This window comes from Ruditapes philippinarum, unplaced genomic scaffold (genome assembly GCF_026571515.1).
Source record: "Ruditapes philippinarum isolate M1 unplaced genomic scaffold, ASM2657151v2 ctg1903_1_1_1_1, whole genome shotgun sequence".
Classification (NCBI taxonomy): Eukaryota; Metazoa; Mollusca; class Bivalvia; order Venerida; family Veneridae; genus Ruditapes; species Ruditapes philippinarum.
In genome coordinates, this window is record NW_026866018.1 from 319223 (window position 1) to 344135 (window position 24913).

At 34.8% G+C, this 24913-nt stretch overlaps 1 pseudogene; it reads right to left on the bottom strand.

Annotated features, from left to right (window-relative positions):
* Positions 1 to 4547: 4547 nt before the first annotated feature.
* On the bottom strand, positions 4548 to 23371 carry LOC132731007 (sodium-coupled monocarboxylate transporter 1-like; annotated as a pseudogene).
* Positions 23372 to 24913: the final 1542 nt, after the last annotated feature.

The window sequence follows — 24913 nt, forward strand, 5'->3', positions numbered from 1 at the left end:
CAAAGAAAACCCTCCGAGGTTGCACAAAAACGAATTTGCAACGGAATCAGACAAATTGTGTTAAAACGATTGGCTGTAGAATATGTTCGCTTTTACTAAATTTCTTAGGCCTTTTTTACATAAAAAACTAATTGCCCGTCCAAAAAGCGACAATTTTATGCGGGCCTCTTGCTATCAATTTCCTTGCGGCAGCTATTTCTTGATTCTTCTATTGCTGTGAAGAAGACTTTCTAAACCATCAAAATCTCTTATCATTTCAGTTTATTTTTTTATTTTTTTAAGTACGTATCGTTCATTTTACAATGGCTAACTATGCTAGACGTCCATTCCTGTATGAACCTGCTCTAAAGCGCGTTTTTGACACAAACCGCTCTATTCTTATAGAGTTGCGACTGATGTAAATAATGTAAAATACAGTTTCAAGAAGGTTTTGACTTTACAAATTTTCAGTTAATCTACGATTATATCGAAAAATGCAAATCGCCTGCACAAAAATGGCCAAGTCACGCGGAAATCTCCCGGACAAAGTTTAAGGGTTAGGGCTTTAATACTCATATTGTGCATAGAGGACCCTATAAAGTTGTACAATAAATGAATTTTCAACGGAATCAGAATAATGGTGTTTTAACGGAAGGCTCTAGATAACCGTGTTTTTATACACTTTACATAGACAAAGAACAAATTGTCGTTCACAAAAATGGCCATGCGACGCTGAAATCACCAAGAGATATCGTTTGGGTTAGGGCTTTAATACTCATTTTGTGCAAAGAATACCCTCCAAGGTTGGAAAAAACGAATTTGCAACGGAATCGGACTAATGGCGTTTGAATGGTAGGCTCGATATGTTTTTTTTTTTACGAAAATTCATATTGAGATTGAACAAACCGCCGGTCCAAGAAATGACCATGCGCTGCGGAAATGTCACGGTCATATTGTTTATGTCAGGGCTTTGGTTCACATTTTGTGCAAAGAAGACCCTCCAAAGTGGTACAAAAACGAATCGTCATTGGAATCAGACAGTAGATGTTTTAACGATTGACTCTAGAATTTGGTGTATTTTAAGAAACAAAAATTGCATTTTAAGAAGAGAAAGAACAAAGCACCGGCCATAAAAATGAGCATATCATGCGGCAATCTCACAGTCATAGTATTTGGTTTAGAGCTTGATACCAGTTTTGTACAAAGAAGACCCTCCGAGATTGTGCAAAAACAAATTTGCAACGCAATCAGACAAACTGTGTTAAAACGATTGGCAGTAGAATATGGACGCTTTTTACTAAATTTCTTAGACTATTTTTTTACATAAAAAAACTAATTGCCAGTCCAAAAATTTTATGCGGGACTCCTGCTATCAATTTCTTTGCGGTAGCTAATTCTTGAGCCTTCTTTTGCTGTGAAGAAGACTTTCTAAACCATCACGATCTCTTATCATTCCAGTTTTTCTTAAGTTCGTAGCAAAACCTATGTGATGCATATATTCTTTAAAGAAGTAATAGTTCTGCCAAAATGTTTTAATTTCTTTCTTTCAAAATATACAGAGCAGGCACGACCTCTTACTCCATCCAAAGGAAAAATATTTCTCAATTTATGTTCCGACCATATATAAACAAGAGGGCCACGATGATCCTTGTATGTCACGCAACTGACTATGCAAGCCCTAAACAATTTTATTCCGGTTGTGTGACCTAGTTATTGACCACATATGACTCATATTCGAACTTGACCTAGAAATCAACAAAACAACCTTTCTGAACAATTTTCACGATGTTTGGATCCAAACAGTATTCTCTAAAGTTGAGGCGGTTTTCTATATCCAAGTCGTGACCTAGTGTTTTGACTCCAGGTGAACCATATATAAACTTAACCTAGAAATCATCAAAACAACCTTTCAAATTTTTAGATCAATATCATGGGTAATTTAAGACTTCAAGGATTGACTTCAAATTTATTTGCATCATGTTTTAGGCAAAATTGCTGTTCTTTGGGCTTTAATGATATGTCCTTTTTTAACATGACTGTCGGTTACGTTATTACCTTGACCTTGGAGGTAGCCACCTGGTTGCTGTCCTCTGTAGGTGATGATGGTGATTATGTCTGCCAATATAATTAAACAATTTAAAGACTTAAAAAGTTCCGAAGAGGCCACAAAATTGTTGACTTTTAACTTTCGATCTCTATATGTGACCTTGACATTTGGGGTAGCAACCTGAATATTGGACTCCTCGCGCATTATGTAATTACGGTGGCCATTTAAGCAAATTCATTCAAAAACTTTCTGTAAATTAAAAGTTAAGAAATAGAAGAAAAAAGTGGACGTATCATTTGACCTTTAAGTGTCTTTGACCTTAGGGGTAGCAACCTGAATGTATCTTGAGGTCAGCAACCTAGATGTTGCGCTTTGCAGATTGCGTCGTTGTGGGGATTGCGTCAAGTTATTTTAAAATCTTTGAATTGTCAATAGGTTATAGGGCGGACATAAAAAATAAGTTTTAACACTGAACCTTTGAGCATGGCACTGTACTTGGTAGTGACTTGATTAATGTGCTCGGCACATCTCCTTATAATGGTGATCACTTGTGTCAATGTAGTTCAAAAAGATTTCAGCGGTTTAAAAGTTATGAAGTGGACACAAAATATAGACATTTTAACACTTGACCTTGAAGTGTAACCTTGGGGATAGCAACTGAATTATTGTGCTCTGCACATTGTCTAATAATGGTGATCACTTTTGCAAAGGTATTTCAAAGACTTTTATGGGTTAAAAGGTTATGGAGTGGACATAAATGTGATACGGACGACAGCTGGACAGACGCAGGCCATTCCTATGATCTCTTCCCCCTTTGCGGAAGGGGATTAATAATCTCATAGTTAAAATGATCAATTTCTGTTCTTACATTTAGATTCAGAGATTTACAGTCAGTTCACTTCCCAGACATCCCAAGCTATTTTTAGCAGACACTTCACCCGATTTTTATGAAATCTGATAAAATACTTAACCCGTCCGCCTCCACTATTTCTTTCTCATTATTTATTGTATTTTTTCCTAAAATATTATTATTATAATTTTAAAATTGCAATTAATATTTCACTGATTAAAATAACTTACTTTTGTATTTTTCATCGACATTGGGATAAGTCATGTTTTTTTTATAAATATGAATTCGTTTTCTTATAAAAATCTATATTTTATACACACAAAATTGAATACTGCTATAATTGGTTATGCTCTGGTATATTTGGGTATTTCGTACCATGGAAGTTTGAGGAATACAGTGTCTCTGGCGTGAAGTGTCCCAGTACAGAAAACGTTTCATATCACAAAGATACCAACAATTCAATCTTATCATTTCTAAATCATGATAACCTAAATGACATTTTATATAGTTGTTTTAAGTTGTAATGAGTCTTTTCTAACCTGGGATGAATTGTCACTGAAATTGGCCGAGTCGATACGGGGCGAATCGTCAGTGGGGCGAATCGTCATCAATGGTTTGACATTTCGCCAAATATTGAATCATAATTCATTAAACTTATCATGAAAATCTTACTCTCTGCAATGGAATCCTCTAATCTTGCAATTTCCGCAGTTCTCCCGATTTCTTCTTTAAAGAATGAAATCAAATTTATGGTACCATACTATTAGGAACTCGGTTCCACAACTTGCTATGATTTTTAATGTATTTAAAATAGTTCTAGTTTGTAAATAAAAAATATTACAAGGTTTCGCAGCCACCATGTTTTAACGCAATAGAAGTGCACTTACTGGTTTACAATTTCAATTAAAAATACTGGCTCCGGAGTTACTGCTTATAGAATATTGTCAATGCGGGTGCCAATGTATCCGTATTAGCCAATAGTCGCTTTTCATTGATTTGGGAACTAGTTTTCAATTTGAAATTGTAAACCAGCCAAAGAACACACACACGTAATTTGAAGATTTATTTTAGTATATTTATAAGTTATTAACTTAGAAGACAATAATATTCGTATTCCCGGTTATATGTACCTCTGCCATGTTATATAACCCATAACTCAGTATGTGACCGAGCTATTAGGTAATGGTTATATAATTATATCGATTTTATGAGGCCATACACAAAACTTGTCAAAATCTTTACAATAATTTATAAAACTTCCAATTTGTTTCCTCTTATTTAATTTGGAATATAAAGAATATTTGCTGCACTTTGTAATAAAACAAGTGATACTAATTTCACGTTCAAATTTTGTCCAATGAAAAAAGACGTTACATACTTGCAGGTTTATAAATAGATTCAAATTACTCTATATGTATGTGTGAAAGTATTTCCAGCATTGATTTCACGTTTGACTAATGACAATTCACGATACAAACTTGCAGGGTTATAAATAGATTCATGTTAATCTACATGTATGTTTAAAATTGTTTCCAGCATTGATGTTTCTATATGTACAGTATTGAAATGTGTGAATTATGATAGAGCATAGTATAATACATAAAGAGTAATAAAATTGATTCGGTTCCAAATTTATTGGTATAATATATTTATACACGCAAATACAATATAGCATTGAAAAAGGGGGGGGGGAGGTAAATCTATGTCTCTAAGCTTGTTAATAACATAATTCTTAAAACTGACATTTTTTTCTGACGCTTATTAGCCACGCCCACCATAGCAAAAATTGTATTTATAACATTGCGTTTGGTTGGCTGATTAGACCTGTCAATCAAATGGTACAAAGAGGGCAATCAGTTACCAAATAACAAGAAAGAAGTTGCAATGTTTACAAGTTAAGACTGTTCATTACATATTGATATCGTCATATTTTGGAGGGATTTCACCAACATCCGGTGCCCTGTCGTACGCATTGTACGGCACAAATGCATGACCTGTAGAAGATAAGTCATTTATATAGACAAATTGTGGAGTGTCCGATTTTTTGTATGCTAGGCAGGAGACATTTCCTTGCACTTCCTGTTCCGGTAGAGGTTTCTTCTCGGACTTCCGGTCTACAATCTCGCCATTTTGGACAACGATTTCCTGATCACGTTCATGCATAATGTCCTTCAAGAAAGCAAGTTCACATAAAAGTATAAAGGTTATTGTTTTAACTGCTTTACAAAATCTGTTGAATACGTTAATTGAAATGTAACACATGTCTTGGATATTACAGAATTAATCTCGGTTGTCTGTTAAGATGTAATTTATATTAAATTAGTTAGATTGTGAAGAAAGCTATAAGCTTATAGACACGCTTTTGAACCAGGACTGTTGATAAATAAAGACACAGTCAGAATATTATTTAAGTTGGAAAGGTTAATATCGGATAATATAAACTGCCAGTATTCAGAGTCGTACCCCGACTGTATTAAACGCGTGTTTACAAAGATGTCACTTTTTGGCATTGTGTTTAAGGTCATGCTCATTCACACCGAATGTCATTGTGGGTTCGAGTCCCACCAAAGACAAACAATCGGTCAGGATGTTTTTTGCTCAGATGACCTCTCACTGCTGACTATTGTTTCGTTTGGTAAAGGTACCCAGCGCTGACGTTTCAACTGGTACTTAAAACAACACGATTACTTAACTAACAGATTCTGCACATATTCCATACTACATTCCATACTTAGTCTAATAGCATTGATATTTACTATATATCTAGTGACCTTTCATCGATAAATGAACTTAATACTGTTTTTATGTAACCCAAATCCAAGCTTTCATATTATTATTATTTTATATTAGTACAAGGTACCTCTGGTCTTTGGAATTTGTATCCACACCTACATGGTTGTCTCCAACTCTCTGGTAGGCAACAAAACAATCTGTCAAAAAACGGGATCAGGTATTTGGGGTCAACTTCTTCTTGTGGGAAATACGGCGCTGTAACCACATAAAAGAAAACACCATATATAATAAGAATATCACTGTTCATATGATAATTAACCTTTGTATCATAATCGCATAATTTCACTTTCTTAAACGAACAGACGAAGTTTAAAGATGTGAAACTTAAAAAATCAAGAAATTACCAGTTGCAAAACTAACAACAAGACCAACTATTACCACTGTGGCCACACCTATAGATGGATACCACAAATATGACACCGTGTACAGTAACTCAACGCCAGATCTGAAAATATAGCAGATATTATAGTAAAACATGTACAATAACTAAACACCGTGTACAGTAACTCAACACCAGATCTGAAAATATATCAGGTATTATAGTAAAACACCGCGTACTGTAACCCAACGCCAGATCTGTAAATATATCAAATTAAGTTAAACACCGTGTACAGTAACTCAACACCAGATCTGTAAATATATCAGATATTATAGTAAAACACCTTGTACAGTAACTCAACGCCAGATCTGTAAATATATCAAATAAAGTTAAACACCGTGTACAGTAACTCAACACCAGATCTGTTAATATATCAGATAAAGTTAAACACCGTGTACAGTAACTTAAAGCAAGATCTGTAAATATATCAGATATTATAGTAAAACACCTTGTACAGAAACTCAAACTTAAGTTAACTCAAGATGTGTAAATATATCAGATAAAGTTAAACACCTTGTATCACGGGGGAGGAAGTGTTACACGAAGGATGGAGTTCTTATGATAACTTGTTTGGAGTTCTTATGATAACTGTTACGGAGTTCCTGGAAAACGTTACGGATTTCGGTGGAAAACTTTTCTATATACTTGGAGAACTCGTGTAAAAAATGGTTATTTTTAACTTTAAATGGGGAGTTTGGGGTGCTAAATTAAACTTTGATAATTAAGCTTGACCCACATATTGTATTTTGTTTCAGAAAAAATCTTTCAGTCTATATTTTGTCGCCTTTTTTAAAAAAAAAATCTGGTAGTTTTGAGAAAAATTACCAAACTACTTGCTTATTCGTACATATTGACCTTTACATTTGTGATCTTCTTCGTTGCTAAACTTAATTACCTAATTATTATGGAGGGTTGTGAACATAAAGCCCAGGCTAATAATAACTTTATACCCGGTTTTTCAAATGTTACGGAGTTCTTGCGATAACTCAAAATATGTCCTGGAGTCCTTATGATAACTTTTGTTACTGCCAGTGTGTTTTTGTTTTTAATCACGGCACGTTTAAGCGTATTTTATTAGTCAATAAGTGTGTAAATCATTATGAACCATAGTACGCTTATCATTTGCACAAAAATTTGGTTATATAACGATGGTTTTGATCGTGTTTTTCAGTTCAAGAGATATTTTTCTTACCTCCGTTTCTTGTGTTTTTTGTGTTTGTGTGTGTTTTTTTTAATTTTATTGGAATGACTGCAAACATACTTGATGTAGAACATTTACTTACAGGATAAAAATACGCTTTGAATTTAATACTAAAAAATAACACGAATAAAGATCAACAAGGCAAAGGCATGCATGATTTCGTCATCCTGGCAGTTTTAGAGAACATTAAGTAACTATGCTATCGGTATGCATGTAAATGGTTTTCAGCGAAATAAGAGGTAGTATGCACTACCTTTATCTAAATTTAATGAGGTGGGTGTCGTCTTTATGTATTCAACGGGTATTTCAATTTCTAAAAGGTATCACTTTTTGTCATAGAAACGTATAAAGTTCTATGACAATGATATGACGATAGAAAGTAAGTCTTCAATAAGATATGTGAGTCACCGTAAGGTTCATGCCGTCTATCGACCTTGTTCCTTTCTCTATTAAATCAAATGTAGCATCACGTGACGTACAGCAATTTCCTTATTTCGGAAAATTACTGGATACATTTTTCTTATCAAAGTTGGAGTCCTAGTGGATATTTTGCAACAACTTTTGCTGTAATTGATTACAAAAGTATATTGTCGAACTTCTTTCGCTCGAACCCGTAGGGCACGTGCAAATCTGTCGAAGAAATCGGTAGTAATCGGTTGATCTTTTATGCATAAAAAGATCATACATTTCGGGTGCATGGGTGTGAAGGATATTCCGGTTATATACGATACATGGTATATAATGATACAATTTACTTAGCCGCTTCTTGAGAGAAGTCAAACTACTTATTGTCTCCTTTAGATAGGCGGTTGCTTAAAACATGTAACTGAGAAAAAAGAGTGTAAGTTTTAAACAATTTTTCCTTCGCAGTTTAAGCCATGTTACTGCAAAATACAGATGACCGCTGATTCAGGTTTTCCTGAAGATTTTTGTTTGTTTGTTTGTTTCATTTTACGCCTTTTCCCGACAGTATTTCAGTCATATGGGCGGGTATTTTCCTAACCATCGTTCCTGGAGAGTTACACCAGTACTAGACTACCTTCCTCCTTGCTAAACTACCAAAGCATCTCCCGTGGATCGAACCCACGCCAGAGAGGTAACTGGATTAGAAGTCATCGACTCAAACCCCTCGACCACGGAGGCGGTCGTTCCTGACTGTTTATCCTATGTACACTGTACACCAAAGCAGTTTCATGTCTTCTACAGATATATTGAATGATCGTGTTTTAATTATGCCACATGGCCTCAATGTTGCATTTGCGGAAACTTATGACATAAAACTTTTGTTGACGAACAGTATACACAGAAACATTTTATAATGTCAATATGATTTCGCACAAATTTAATTACGACCAAAACCATCGTTATATAACCAAATTTTTGTGCAAATGATAAGCGTACTATGCTTAATAATGATTTACACACTTATTGACTAATAAAATACGCTTAAACGTGCCGTAATTAAGCACAAGAAACACACTGGCAGTAACAAAAGTTATCATAATAACTCCAGGACATACTTTGAGTTATCACAAGAACTCCGTAACATTTCAAAAATCGGGTATACATGTATTAGCCCGGGCTTTATGTTTGCAACTCTCCACTATAATTAGGTGATAATGTATAGCAACGAAGAAGATCACAAATGAAAAGGTCAATATGTACGAATTAGCAAGTAATTTGAAATTTATTCTCAAAACTACCAGATGTTTTTAAACGGCGGCGAAATATGGACTAAAATACTTTTTTCTGAAACATAATACAATATGTAGGTCAAGCTTAATTATCAAAGTTTAATTTAGCACCTCAAACTCCCCATTTAAAGTTAAAAATAACCATTTTTTACGTGAGTTCTCCAAGTATATAGAAAAGTTTTCCACCGAAATCCGTAACGTTTTCCAGGAACTCCGTGACAGTTATCATAAGAACTCCAAACAAGTTATCATAAGAACTCCATCCTTCGTGTAACACTTCCTCTCCCGTGTGTATAGTAACTCAACGCCAGATCTGTAAATATATCAGATATTATAGTAAAACACTTTGTACAGTAACTTAACGCAAGATCTGTAAATATATCAGATATTATTGTAAAACACCTTGTACTGTAACTCAACACCAGATCTGTAAATATATCAGATATTATAGTAAAACACCATGTACAGTAACTAAATTAAAGCAAGATCTGTAAATATATCAGATATTATAGTAAAACACCGTGTACAGTAACTTAACGCGAGATCTGTAAATATATCAGATATTATAGTAAAACACCATGTACAGTAACTAAATTAAAGCAAGATCTGTAAATATATCAGATATTATAGTAAAACACCGTGTACAGTAACTTAACGCCAGATCTGTAAATATATCAGATATTATAGTTAAACACCTTGTGCAGTAACTCAACGCCAGATCTGTAAATATTTCAGATATAGTAAAACACTTTGTACTGTAACTCAACGCTGCTGTAAACTATTGCTATCGATCCCTAAGGACCTTAATCCTCGGTCTCACTTACTCCCGGCAGAGCCCAGGACCATCCCGGTAAGTTACGGGGATGATCCGGGACGATCCGGGATGAAATTATTGTTGCGGTCACACTTACCCCGGCAGCACTACGGTAGTTCCCTACTAACCACCCAGGATGCGCTCCGGATCATCCAGGCAGAGCCCAGGTGAAGCTACGGTTCATGTCGGTGCTTCCCCGGTCGTTCCCGGATGACGCCGGAAGAGCCCCGGTTGACCTAGGCAGAGCCCCGGTCGATTCAGGCAGTGCCCCGGCAGAGCCCAGGACGATCCAGGCAGAGCCCCGGTAGAACCCCGGTGGATTGAAAACGCCCGAAAATGATAAATTTGATACATAATTTTTATTTAATATAATATCTATTGTTCCAGAATAGTAATTCATGATGATTTTCTGAAAAATCCTTACGCCATACTGGATAGAAGGGAAATGGGAAGGCTTTAATTACAAACAAGTTCAATCATCGTAAATTGTCCTTATTCTTTTGAAATGATCCGGGCTTTGCCGGGGCTCTACCGGGGCTCTACCGGGATCAACCGTACAACGCGTAGCTCTACCTTTATCCTCCGGGGCTCTGCCTGTAGTTACCGGGGCTCTGCCGGCATATACCGGCGCTCTACCATAGCTCTACCGTAGCTCTACCGGCTATATCATACCCCGGATCATCCCCGGTTTGTGCCGGCAGAGCTACGGTGCTTTCCCGGTATAACCCCGGTCGTTCCCGGCAGAGCTAAGGATGAAGCCGGCAAAGCTATACCTTCCCGGATCATCCCGGACCACCCCGGTGATATTAAATATTTAATTCCATCCGGGGTCGAATGCCGGATGTTCCCGGATCATCCAGGACGTTGCCGGCAGAGTTACGGATGTACCCCGGTTGTTCCCGGTCGTACCCCGGTCGTTCCCGGATCACCCCGGACGTCTACCGGGGCTCTGCCGGGATGTAAGTGAGACTGTAGCTTTAATAACGTAACATCACTTCAAAGAATTCGATGTCAATAAAAATAATCAGTTATAGTGAAAGTTTGCATATTGCATTCATTGCATACTTATTTAACTTCTTAAACTCTTAAGATAGCGTGGTTTTTTATTCCCCTTTGTTAGAATCGATTAATTCTTGTGAATGGTTAACAATTCGAATCAAGTTTGCCTCTTGGTATATCAATCTATTTCGTTGATATTCGGTTTTGATTGCATTATTTCAAACACGTTAAAGAATTAATGAACAATACTTTTTATCTTTTAAAACTTAATCTTACACTTCTAGTGTCGTGTTATGTTATATTAAAAGTGTGATTAAAGAGTAAAATAATTACAGTTCTGCTGCTGCTACTACAACTTCTGACGTATTTGTTGTCATGGTGATGTTTAGTGCTATATCATCACTAGTACAGTTATCTGTTGGAAATTCGAGACTGTAACCACTAGATGGCAGGTTGTACGCCCCTATACTTATCCACAATGGTAGTACTAGACCTAGAAACCCGCCGATAACACAACCCTTTAGTAATAAAAAAAACAACACTTAATATCTGACAAAGCACTAGTGAAATAAGAAACAATATCATATATTTAAACAGTATAAGTATTTTGTTTACAAAGTTAAACTTAAATGGCCAAAATATTCACCCGTACGTAATATACAATCTGAATAAATCAGATCTACTTTAGTTATTTCTTGAATGTAGATATGATTGCCACCATATTTATTCCACATTCATTATTTCTTTCATCTAATTTTGCAAGGATTTTAAAATAGGTAAAAAATTAAATACATCGACAAATATGGATAGAAAATGTTATATACCGCCGCGTTCGCCCAGGGAAACACGCCCCCTAGTAGAAATATTCCAAGTAGAGGCCCTGAAGCTGCGCCAGTGAAACTTAATGAAGCCTGAAATAAATAAATAAATAAATAAATATTTTTTTTACATATTTTGGTCCAATTGAATATTGAAAAAAACCTGTCATGTTTGAATATATATAGAGCTAAAGGGCAAAAAAAGCGAATAATACAAACCTGGTAATTTAATTTCACTAGTAAATAAATGAGGTGTCAGTTCGTAATGCAAAAGAAGTGTTTAAACCAAGCGAGGCCATATAATGAAAGTTCATTAAGAAGGTGATGTGAATAATTTAAAAACAATTAATATGCCGTATGGTCATGTGAAATATTTGTATATATATATATATTTAATGTGGATGAACTTATCAATATAATCTACCTGTAAAACTGTACCACCGAGATTTTTCGCCATAAATGCAAACCCGACTCCGGCCGCACCATACACAGCAACTGTTTTAATATATAAATATGTGGTGTTTATGTATTTTATTGTCGGCAAAATCATTTCCCATCTTATTTCTAAAAGCTAAAAGCCGCTTTAATCAATACATGTGGTTAATGCATGAAATAAACAAGCTATAACAATAATAAAAACAAACAAAATCAATATAAAAATATTCAACGATTGATCAATGAATATGACGCATTTCCGATTTTTTTCAACGTTTTTCAAGAATTTTTATCGGCTTTTATTTAATTTCTTCCTAATGTCAAAGCTGAAACATGAAAAATTAAGACTGTATATATTTAATAAAACTTGAAATATATTTTAAAAAATAATCTTGTTATCAATAAATTTATATTACCTCCTATAAAAAATGTAAGTAGACACAAAATATGGTCCGTGTCAATCAATATAAATACGCCAAAAATGCAATTAAAATATAAGCCAAAGATTTATTAAGCTATTTAAGTTGGTTCTCACATGTCAACAAAACCGCCCCCACATGCACGCCTACACGAACGCACACACACACACATTTCAGGACATGTTGATTAGGTATTTATAATTTATATGATTATAATTGTACATATGATTTCAACAGACAGTATATTATAGAAAACTTGTCAAGTTATCATATACATGTATATATAATTACCTAAAAGTTTAATAATCCAAGTTTTTGCTCTTTCTGTAACTTTTTCACCAATTATAGGCTTTAAAATATCTTCCCACGTGACTGCTGACAATGCGTTCAAGCACGAGGACATCGTACTGATTATGTAAATGAAAACAAGGTTACTGTATGAGTGGAATATTGACAGTGCTTCCGTTATTCGTTTTAAACAATATATATATATGAGCTGCGTCACGATAAAAGCAACATAATGGGTTTGCGACCAGCATGGATCCAGACCAGCCTGCGCATCCGCGCAGCCTGATCAGGATCCATGCTGTGCGCTATCAGTTTCTCTAATTGTAATATGGTTTGTAAGCGAACAGCATGGATCCTGATCAGACCGCGTGGATGCGCAGACTAGTCTGGATCCATGCTGGTCGCAAACCCATTATGTTAGTTTTGTCGTGACGCGGCTCATATTAATTTTGAACATTATATTCATATTTCTATCTTTTATGGTATCACTCATTCATGAATATTAACTATAACAGGTAACTGTTTCAAATGAAAGCGTATTTATTTGATTATTCTATAACCAGCTTATTAGTGTAGACCACCTTTATATTCATCGTGCCTTTTTCCGTTTAGTTAATAAAACTGCTTTACTCAGTGAAGCAACAGAACTATGGTTTCGAAGTACAAAATCTTACCTAAGAGCCCCGCTGAACAAGCACGATATAAATAGTCCAGGTAGGCCGGGGTAGCCGAGAACTTCCATCACAAAGTATGGTATAAGTTGGTTAGAATTACTGACTTTCTCACTGGTCAGTGGGTCACAACCTTTCTGTGCATAGTAGGCAAACATGACGATCCCGGCAAGTGATGTAACAGTAACGAGAATAATAACTCCAAGTACATTCAATAACACAGCACTGAAATATACAATAACACAGTTTTGAAATATACAATTACCATAACACAGAACTGAAATGTACAATAACATTGACACAGTACTGAAATATACAATTAAATAACACAGCACTTTAATTTCAATTACAGAACACTGAATTATACAGTTCCATTAATATAAAACTGCACTGAAATTTAAAATAACACAACATTGCACCATACAATTACAATAACACAGCACTTAAATGAATATGCCTAATTCATATAAAATAATGAGTAAACTATGTATTGGAAGCCGCGCTCCTTTTTACATGTCACGTGGATAAGGTCTTTTATCAAAAACTTCTAGGTTTAAAAAAAACAACAAAAAAAACAACTATATATCCATATTGTGACCACCTATAGAGTGTAAAGTTTTAAAAATAACACATATGCTTTCTGTGAAGACAAAACATATTAATTCGATAATAACAAAGATAATGTGTAGTAATACTCATTATTTCTAATATCAAATTTGAGCATAGAATATATTTAAGAGGATATAGGTTTTAGCAAAATGTAGATATGGGAATTTTGAAAGAAACATTTCCAACATACCCTCGTGATTTGTTTATTGTAGATACAGCGCAGTACCGCTGAACGCTTGCTTGGTTGACACCATACGTACTCAACCAGCCGACTGTACCGCCCACAACCAGGGACCAGATCGAGTGCCGGACCGTCGGGTCGGGGTCTGCTCTGTGTAAGAAATTAATATTATATCAGAAATTGAATATTTCTATTATGAAGATTTGCCATCACTTTTAATACGTAATAATAATCATACGTCATTCCGCCATACGTCATTGTAATGTCATCGCTAAAACGAAATTTTAATCTGAAACACATATATAATCATGAAATCACGAAAAGTACCATCACTTAATTGTCAAAGTACGAAAGCGAATACCTCCCCCCCCCCCACCCAAAAAAAAAAAAAAAAAAAAAAAAAGAAAATGAAAGTATGAAAATGTTATTTTTATTTAGTTTTGTTTTGTTTTTTTTTTTTTTTTTTTTTTTTTTGGGGTGGGGGGGGGTGGGTATATTTTTTGGAAGGGAATTTTTGTTATCAGGAAGTGGACATTTTGTCTGGATGAAAATTTTTATGTCACCGTTTACTGTTTTGTGAGGGGACTTACATATCAAAAGCACTTACTCCCAGAATTCAATGCGGTCCCAGTCTTTATTGATCTTCCAAACCTCGGCAAATCCTCCAGTTTTTATTATACCCTACAATAAAATAAATTCACATCTTCACAATGATATATAACCTTTGAGTAGATATATTTCTCCTCTTAAACAATCTTAGGTAGTCTAAGAACACTTTATAAATAAACAATAAAATGAGCAATAAAATTTTTCAAAACTTTCGTTCGACCAGGATATACATCTGAATACATCTATGTTAAACGCTAACGGGGAAGAAATCGAACGATTTAATAAACATAAAGAGCGACCGAATGTAGCTCGAATGTCCAGAGACGTAACAATCATCGTTTAAAAAATAAGAAAATAAAAAAAACGTCGCTGGCCTTAGTGGTATATCCCAATGCGCCTAATCACTCTTCATGTACATGCTACAGACAGCATAACTTTGTTAAATCTAAATGTTTTATATTAATTATTTTTGTATCATGTAGCGGATATGGTCCGCTTTATGTTGTAATTTTTATTTATGAAATGCATTTAAACATTAAAGAATGATATACAAAGTCCGGTTAATTTTTTATCAGCCCTAAGTGGTATATTCAAATACATGCAGACGTGACGTTGAATTCAGTGACTAAATTGTTAAAATATATTTTCACATAAATGCTCTGTCCGATGAAGAAACTGTGGGTCAACAACTAAATAATCTAACAAATTAAATATAATACATGGATTTTTCCTGCTTGAATAAACCATTTAGATTTTACATGTATAATGAAACTATATTGTCTAAATGATAACTTTCAACCCGAATTTGGACAAGTAAGAAAACATTTACGTGAATAAGGAACGCCTATTTACCTGTATAAGGAACGTCTATTAACCTGTATGAGGAACGCATATTTACCTGTATGAGGAACGTCTATTTACCTGTATGAGGAACGCCTATTTACCTGTATAAGGAACGTCTATTTACCTGTATGAGGAACGCCTATTTACCTGTATAAGGAACGTCTATTTACATGTGTAAGGAACGCCTATTTACCTGTATAAGGAGCGTCTATTTACTTGTATAAGGAAAGCCTATTTACTTGTATAAGGAAAGCCAATTTACTTGTATAAGGAACGCCTTTTACCTATATAAGGAACGCATATTTACCTGTATAAGGAAAGCCTATTTACCTGTATAAGGAACGCATATTTACCTGTATAAGGAAAGCCTATTTACCTGTATAAGGAACGCCTATTTACCTGTATAAGGAACGCCTATTTACCTGTATAAGGAACGCATATTTACCTGTATAAGGAACGCCTATTTACCTGTATAAGGAACGTCTATTAACCTGTATGAGGAACGCATATTTACCTGTATGAGGAACGTCTATTTACCTGTATGAGGAACGCCTATTTACCTGTATAAGGAACGTCTATTTACATGTATAAGGAACGCCTATTTACCTGTATAAGGAGCGTCTATTTACTTGTATAAGGAAAGCCTATTTACTTGTATAAGGAAAGCCAATTTACTTGTATAAGGAACGCCTTTTACCTATATAAGGAACGCCTATTTACCTGTATAAGGTAAACCTATTTACCTGTATAAGGAATACATATTTACCTGTATAAGGAAAGCCTATTTACCTCTATAAGGAAAGCATATTTACCTGTATAAGGAACGCCTATTTACCTGTATAAGGAAAGCATATTTACCTGTATAAGGAACGCCTATTTAGCTGAATAATGAACGCATATTTACCTGTATAAGGAACGCCTATTGACCTGAATAAGGAACGCCTATTTACCTATATAAGGAACGCCTTTTTACCTGTATGTAAACCTATTTACCTGTATAAGGAACGCCTATTTACCTGTATAAGGAACGCCTATTTACCTGTATAAGGAACGCCTATTTACCTGTATAAGGTAAACCTATTTACCTGTATAAGGAACGCCTATTTACCTGTATAAGGAACGCCTATTTACCTGTATAAGGAACGCCTATTTACCTGTATAAGGAACGCCTATTTACCTGTATAAGGAACGCCTATTTACCTGTATAAGGTAAACCTATTCACCTGTATAAGGAACGCCTATTAACCTGTAAAAGGAACGCCTATTTAACCTGTATTAGGAACGCCTATTTACCTGTATAAGGTAAACCTAATTTACCTGTATAAGGAACGCCTATTTACCTGTATAAGGAACGCCTATTTACCTGTATAAGGAACGCCTATTTACCTGTATAAGGAACGCCTATTTACCTGTATAAGGAACGCCTATTTACCTGTATAAGGAACGCCTATTTACCTGTATAAGGAACGCCTATTTACCTGTATAACAATTGCTAGGAGACCGGCTATCATAATCACTGACTGAAATACGTCCGTCCACACAACTGCTTTCATACCACCCTATAATTTTAAAATAAAGATAATAATTGTTTTAGGTTTCTAGTTATATTGGTTCTGTTCGGTTATGCGACTTTTAAGGGTCATATTGCAATTTATTAGACCTCGGATAAAAATCATCGCACAGATTGCTATAGGTCGAGAGTTTCTTCAGATGAAAGAACCCTACGTTCAACGGACTCGAGCCCGCCCGGTGAGCAGTAAATGATTTGAAATGAGGAATCTTCACCATTTGCTCACTGGAACTTAAGTATGCTTGATTGATTGATTGATTGATTGATTTTAATGAATATTTTTTAGGATATATTACGACTGATCAGAAGTAACCCCATTTCCGAATCAACCGCTCATTTTAAGCACAATTCACGGTGTCAGGAGACGTCATCTTTTTTCTTTAAAAAAAGGAACTATTTTTGTATGGGCTATCTTTGTTTACAACTTTTTTTTTCTTTTACAGAATGCAATAATTTTTGGATCAGTACCTAAGAAGTGTCGTAATAGCGAGCTTGAAGAGCAGGCCCGCAAAGCGAGCTTTACGGTAACGCGAGTACCTGCTAGATACGTATGGATTTGGAAAACTTTCGCCGGAAGTACTCGCAACTTGCCGAATTACAAGATAACGACAAAAGCCGAGGAATTCTGCTAGACTGGTCTCCTGCTCACTTATATGGGAACCATAGTAGGACAGGGAACCAGAATAAACGGAAGCAGTGTATAAGATACCGAATGACAGTTTTAAAACGGAAAATGTAAATTAAAATGAACGATTATTTTATACCACTTCACGGTACTCGTAAAAGTAAATCGAGCTCTTTTTGAGGCTTTGCCCTTTTCATATTAATAAGCCTTACTTTAATAAACAAGATCACCAATAAAAATAATTGAATAAATAAATAAATAAAAAAAAATGAATAAATAAATAAATGCTATGTATGTAATTTATAGCTTTTTCATGATGTAGGGATATTAAACTCACCAGAAACGTGTAGAAAGTTGACACACATCCGACAGTGATTATAGTCGCCCATGTTGGAAATCCTGTTACTATAAATAGAAAATATTATGAAATTATAAATAGAAAATATACTGTTACTATAAATAGAAAGCACACCTCTTCGCATTAAGAGTTACTCTTTCTATATAGAAACGAAACACAAAAACAAATTTATAAAACACATGTATAAATTATTATAAGTCGACTCGGTCTATGACAACATATAGTATAATAAACATACGGTAGCACATATTTGTGCGTTTTTATTTATCTCGTACACACGAGATACTATGTCGTGGCCACGAGATACTAAGTCGTGCGCACGAGATTATTAAGTCGTGCGCACGGGATAATTAACCAATCGGATTATACTATATATATGCATTTTCTAAGTAAACTAGAAATGTGCCATAGGACAATGATGCCCCTGCTTCACCTGCCTGTCACAGTGCCATATATACAAACTATTGATTTGACAATGGTTTTGCATTTAGCGTCATTGTGACCCTAATGTTTGACCCAAATATCTCAAAACTATTTGGTGCCATCTACTGATCAGGCGCAATGTCCATACATTATAATTTATATTCTAAATGATATACTGCACGTTTGTCTGTCGCTTTTCAAAACACTTTGGTCACGTGACCACACAAGTGGACGAAGCTTGGCTGAGGTTAGTTTTGTAGTGATTATTTTTCTACATAGCCTTCAGACCGCGTCATTTCCGATGTTTCCTAAAATGCATTTGGTGTCGTCTAACGTTTTGTATTTTCTGAGAACATTCAAAATTACAAATTTGTCGATGACATCGTACACACTCTTGTGTAAAAGTGTTGATAATAACTTAATAAACGATACGCATGCCAGTGCTAAGTAAAATTTCGCGTTTTGAAATGTATAAGGGCATGCTTGAATGAAAAAAAAGAAGAAATTTCCAGCTCTGAGTTTTTCGTATATATTTAAAAGTGGTCCAAGTAACAGAAATGTCAACCTGCACGTAAAGCCTAGAAAAAATCAGCGTACACACGCCCAATTTAGTTTGATAGTCTGTCTGAACAATGCGCTGCAACTTCGGAGAAGGTGGCTTTTTCCAACAAAAAGCTGGCCTTCTATTTAGATTGCCCTAAGTAATGTTTTTACAAAGGAAACAGTGATTTAAGAAAAAAAATCCAGTTACTCAGACTGTTTGATAATTTGCTGAAAAAGTCTTGCGGACTACTTTTTTCTTATTTCTGCCATTACACAAAATTTAAGGGAAAGTCTTTCAAATTGTAATGTCAAAAAAGAGGACAATGTATGTAATAAACAGAAAATTCAATGTTTCCCCTAAAAATACAGGATTTAGTTTTATCTTGTGGTATGAAAATTATCATATTTCAATCGTGGCTACTGCCACTCATGATTTTTTTTATTTCCATGCAACTCATTTTATCTCATTAAAATTCATCAATATTTCATTTATAAGAATAAAGATAAAAAGAATAAATATGAGCCGCGTCACGGCAAAACCAACGTAATGTTTTTGCGAACAGCATGGATCAAGACCAGCCAGCGCATCCGCGCAGTCTGATCAGGATCAATCCTGTTCGCTATCAGTTTCCCTACTTGTAATAGGGTATGTAAGCGAACAGCATGGATCCTGAATAAATGCGCGGATACACAGGCTGGTCTGGATCCATGCTGGTCGCAAACGCAATGTTGGTTTTGTCATGACGCGGCTCATATATTAGTAACTAGAATATACTGATATACATTACCAGCTTCTAGTGCAGTTGATGGAGCATATGAGGCTATTCCCATATATAATATCTGAAATATAAACATGTACATATATAGGTGATATTGAATGAGTGTAAATTCAATATTGAATATATTGAACGAGTTGAATAAAATTAGTAATAAAATTGTACGAATATCATATTCTTTAATTCACAGTTGCCGAATAAGAATTGATTACGGTAAAAAATCGGATTTTTTTATTGACGCGCTTATAATGTATGGGCCTTTCCAGTGTTTATAGTTTTATGTAAATTGGCTAACTTGTTATCCAATCGCTACTCTGAGATAATACATAGTCACTGGTTGACCTCTGGTTTGCACAAAAAAGCACGTGCTTATGTTTGTGATACTGTTTGTTGACCTAGCAATGAATGGAAAAGGTGTGGCTAAATGTTTCGCTACGAAAAACCGGAAAGGTCCATTGACATTCAGCGCGTCTTAACCCTTTGTTAATATAACGGAAATGACGTCACGTCAAGTGTACTAAATAAAGTTACGGAGACATTTCGCGGTGTTCGTAAAAGCTCCCCAAGCAACTAAATGAATTAACGAACGAACGAACGACTCAAAGAACGAATGAACGAATGACTGAACGAATGAATGAATGAATAAATGAATTGAAAATTAAAATTGAACAACACCATCAATAAGAAAAATAATTTCGCTACAGTCTGTCTTTAAAATAATAATTTTCTTCGTTTTGATTTACGGAATAAACAATTCATTGAACTTTCCAAATAAATCACTTTGAAAATAACTACGCTGTAAATATTGACTTACTTAATTGATATAAATTACTATCTGCCATCGAGAGTTTACAATGGTATTAATTTATTGCTTTCGTACCTTACTGTAACAGAATCAAACAATCTTATCATATTTTTTTCATTTAATAAAACTGAACGCTGATTTACCAAACGGTACGCAAAAACTTATATATCAGGTACGTATCCGACTTTAAAAAACCGTGCAGTAAATAGAGGATAATGAATGAGTGCAAGTTCAATACTGAATTTATTGAACGTGTTGTATAAAGTTAAATTATGCGAGCCCCAGGCGAGAATATTATTTTATATACAACGAGTTCAGTACAGTACAGTATTGAATTTACACGAATATAAAATAATCTATTTACCACATACCCAAATGAAGAGTGTTTAAAATGAAAAGAAAACTCGTTTTTTCAATGACGCACATTAAGTATAACCGCATTACATTATGTTTGTATAACGCAAATGACGTAACGTCAAATATATGCACGACCGTGCAATACCGTTCTTACGAAGTTGCAAAATCGGCACGGGTATGTGATACATTACGTTTACTGTACAATAAGCTAATTGTATTGTTTTATTTTGTGTTATGTTTAATGAACAGTAGTACGGTACAGTGTGATAATCGTAATTAAAATCATGCTATTTTTGTTTTACGAATATTGCAGGATATACCCGGTATGTACTTTTAATGTGCAAATGTAGTATGTACTGATACAGACTATACATCGACTATAATATGCTTGTTGTTGTTGTTTTGAATTGTTGATGTTATTGTTGTTTTTGTTGCTGTTGTTGTTTCAAAACTTACTCACCTGTTGAACTATCATTATAAGGGTGCCGGTGAGTTTTGCGTATTTGGAATTAAACCGCAGCTCCAAATACTGAAATAAAATAAGAACATTTGTCGGGAAATATTTGATGACAGAATTAAACCGCAACTCCAAATACTGAAATAAAATAAGAACATTTGTCGGGAAATAATAAATGACAGAATTAAACCGCAGCTCCAAATACTGAAAAAAAGAAGAACATTTGTCGGGAAATAATAGATCGCAGCTCCAAATACTGAAATAAAATAAGAACATTTGTCGGGAAAAAAAGATGACAGAATTAAACCACAGCTACAAATACTGAAATAAAATAAGAACATTTGTCGGGAAATAATAAATGACAGAATTAAACCGCAGCTCCAAATACTGAAATAAAATAAGAACATTTGTTGGGAAATAATAGATCGCAGCTCTAAATACTGAAATAAAATAAGAACATTTGTCGGGGAATAAAAGATGACAGAATTAAACCACAGCTCCAAATACTGAATTAAAATAAGAACATTTGTCGGGAAATAATAGACCGCAGCTCCAAATACTGAAATAAAATAAGAACATTTGTCGGGAAATAAAAGATGACAGAATTAAACCACAGCTCCATATACTGAAATAAAATAAGAACATTTGTCGGGAAATAATAAATGACAGAATTAAACCACAGCTCCAAATACTGAATTAAAATAAGAACATTTGGCGGGAAGTAAAAGATGACAGAATTAAACCACAGCTCCAAATACTGAATTAAAATAAGAACATTTGTCGGGAAATAATAGATCGCAGCACCAAATACTGAAATAAAATAAGAACATTTGTCGGGAAATAAAAGATGACAGAATTAAACCACAGCTCCAAATACTGAATTAAAATAAGAAAATTTGTCGGGATATAACAGATGCCAGATGCAACAAGAAGTATCTTTAAAAAGATGCTCGGACAAGGTAACCCGAATGTCAATAAGTTCGTCCGTAACATTTTCATGTCCGCTTCGTAAATTTTCAGCCGCTGAAAACTGTGTAAAATTTAGTATTAAATGTTCTTATGTTTCTTATGAAGATTGTTATTGTTAAATAATGGCCTTTATAAGATTCTGCTTTCGGCTAAAATCTATAATTATTGTTATGTTATTATTTACTATTTACACATGTTCAAATATTCAAAATTAGAATATCTGTAAAATATGTTTAAACCAAAATAATTCGTAATTGTAAAGATGCACGAGAATATTTGGAGATAAAATCTTACCTCAAAGCTGCTGGTTAGTGTCAGCGGATACAGGAGTGGTACGAACAATATTGTGGACAGAATAATTGCGAGGATCATTCCAAGGAGGTAGGTAAAGTATAAAGTTCCTGCGGTGTACATTTCCGCTGGCGTTCCTAGAATCAAAATGGCCGACATAAATGACAACAAGAATACTGACAGCAACCGGAAATAGTTGCATATTCCTACCTCCCATCAGGAACTCTCCAGTGGTATTTTTCTTTTCACTGCAGAATTCTTTGACAGCATAGAATATACCGATTCCAGCTGATACAGAAGCATAGCGGCAAATAACACCCAGTCCCATGTTTCAAAATTCCTTACTTTCGTCATCAGCCATAATTGTATTCACTTATTTGTAATATTAATCTATTTACTGGTAATTGCTAGCGTCTAATTAAAGAAACAAAGAAATCCGTCTCTACGATTATTTATATATCCATCCGTATAGGGTTAAAATATTTTAAGACTGTATCCTCGAATGCACTTCGGTATAAAACACCATGTTACATATATTCGGGGTTTAAATCTTTAAGTTGTTAACCAAAGTGAGACGTATTATTTAGTTTCAACATACTTCGTATCTAACGAACGAGGGACGGCTAAAAAGTTCGGGGAAGTTCGGACAAGGAGCGGAGCCGTGGCCTATAACAAAGAGCGGAGTCATGGTCTATAACAAGGAGCGAAGCCGTGGTCTATAACAAGGGGCGGAGCCGTGGTCTATTACAAGGAGCGAAGCCGTGGTCTATAACAAGAAGCGGAGCCGTGGTCTATAATAAGGAGCGAAGCCGTGGTCTATAACAAGAAGCGGAGCCGTTGTCTATAACAAGTAGCAGAGCCGTGGTCTATGACAAGGAGCAAAGCCGAGGTTTATAACAAGGAGCAAAGCCGAGGTCTATACCAAGGATTGAAGCCGTGGTCTATAAAAAGATTGAAGCCGTGGTCTATAAGAAGGAGCAGAACCGTGGTCTATAACAAGGGACAGAGCCAGTGACGCACTGGACAAGATATCCAGGGATGGCAGTTTCGCCACCCCACAAGCCCACCAACACTAACAAATGGCCTTTCGGATGAGATCTTAAAATACGATGTTCAAGGCTTTACACAGGGCATGTTAAAAGATTCAGGCCTCATGTTCACAGAGAAAAGATCAAGTGATCCTGATTTCAGCTTCATTCTTTTTTTTAAAAAAACTAAAGTTGATCGTGTTTTGCTAGTAAATTGAATGGTACATAAAGATAATGTAAAATTTTGCTTATTTGCAATGAAACAAATGTTGGGATAAAAATCGACGAATATCGAAACAAATACAAAAATAATCGGATCAAAATAGCGATCATTTTCGGGATCAAGATCAATATTTGGATCAACAGTAAAATTCTTATATCTTTTAAAATAACACATCATTAATTCTAGAATTTCATGAACATGCCATTTCAAGTCCAATACTATTAAGTTATCATTAAATATTTCATCTATAAGGATAAACAATGGAAAAAAATGAGTTTTTTCAATTTGATCCGTATCCTGATCCTTAAATTTTAGTGAACACGGGATCAAGGTGCATTTTGAACGGGGTATATGCTCGAGTTTATTTTTGCACTACATTCGAAAAATCACGTTGTCGGAATTGTTGGCAAACAAAACAAATGTGGCAAAATGTAAACCGACTGAAAAAAAAAGAAAAAATAAAAGAAAAATAAAAAGTAACAACAACAAAATTAACAACAACAAAAATCGCACGATATTTCACCGTAGTTTTCATCACGTGATCCTAGGGTCTGTAGTTAGTGAACAATTAAAAGTCAGGGAAAGGTTGCATTTCGTCATAATTCCTTTCAATTTTATCAATAACTACGCATGAACGGTGAATTACTCACGCGGTCCAAGGACATTTCTGATTTCAATGAACTTACCTGTTAGTGGGGCAGTTTTTTTACTTTTCATTATAGGCAGATTTCTATTTCCTGCTTAACATTTCTAATGTCAGTTGTTGGAAAATCACCATTATAACAGGACTCTACTGAGGGTGTTTTTTGACACGATTAGACTTGGAATATTTTCCAAAGATTTTTGTATTAATTGATGA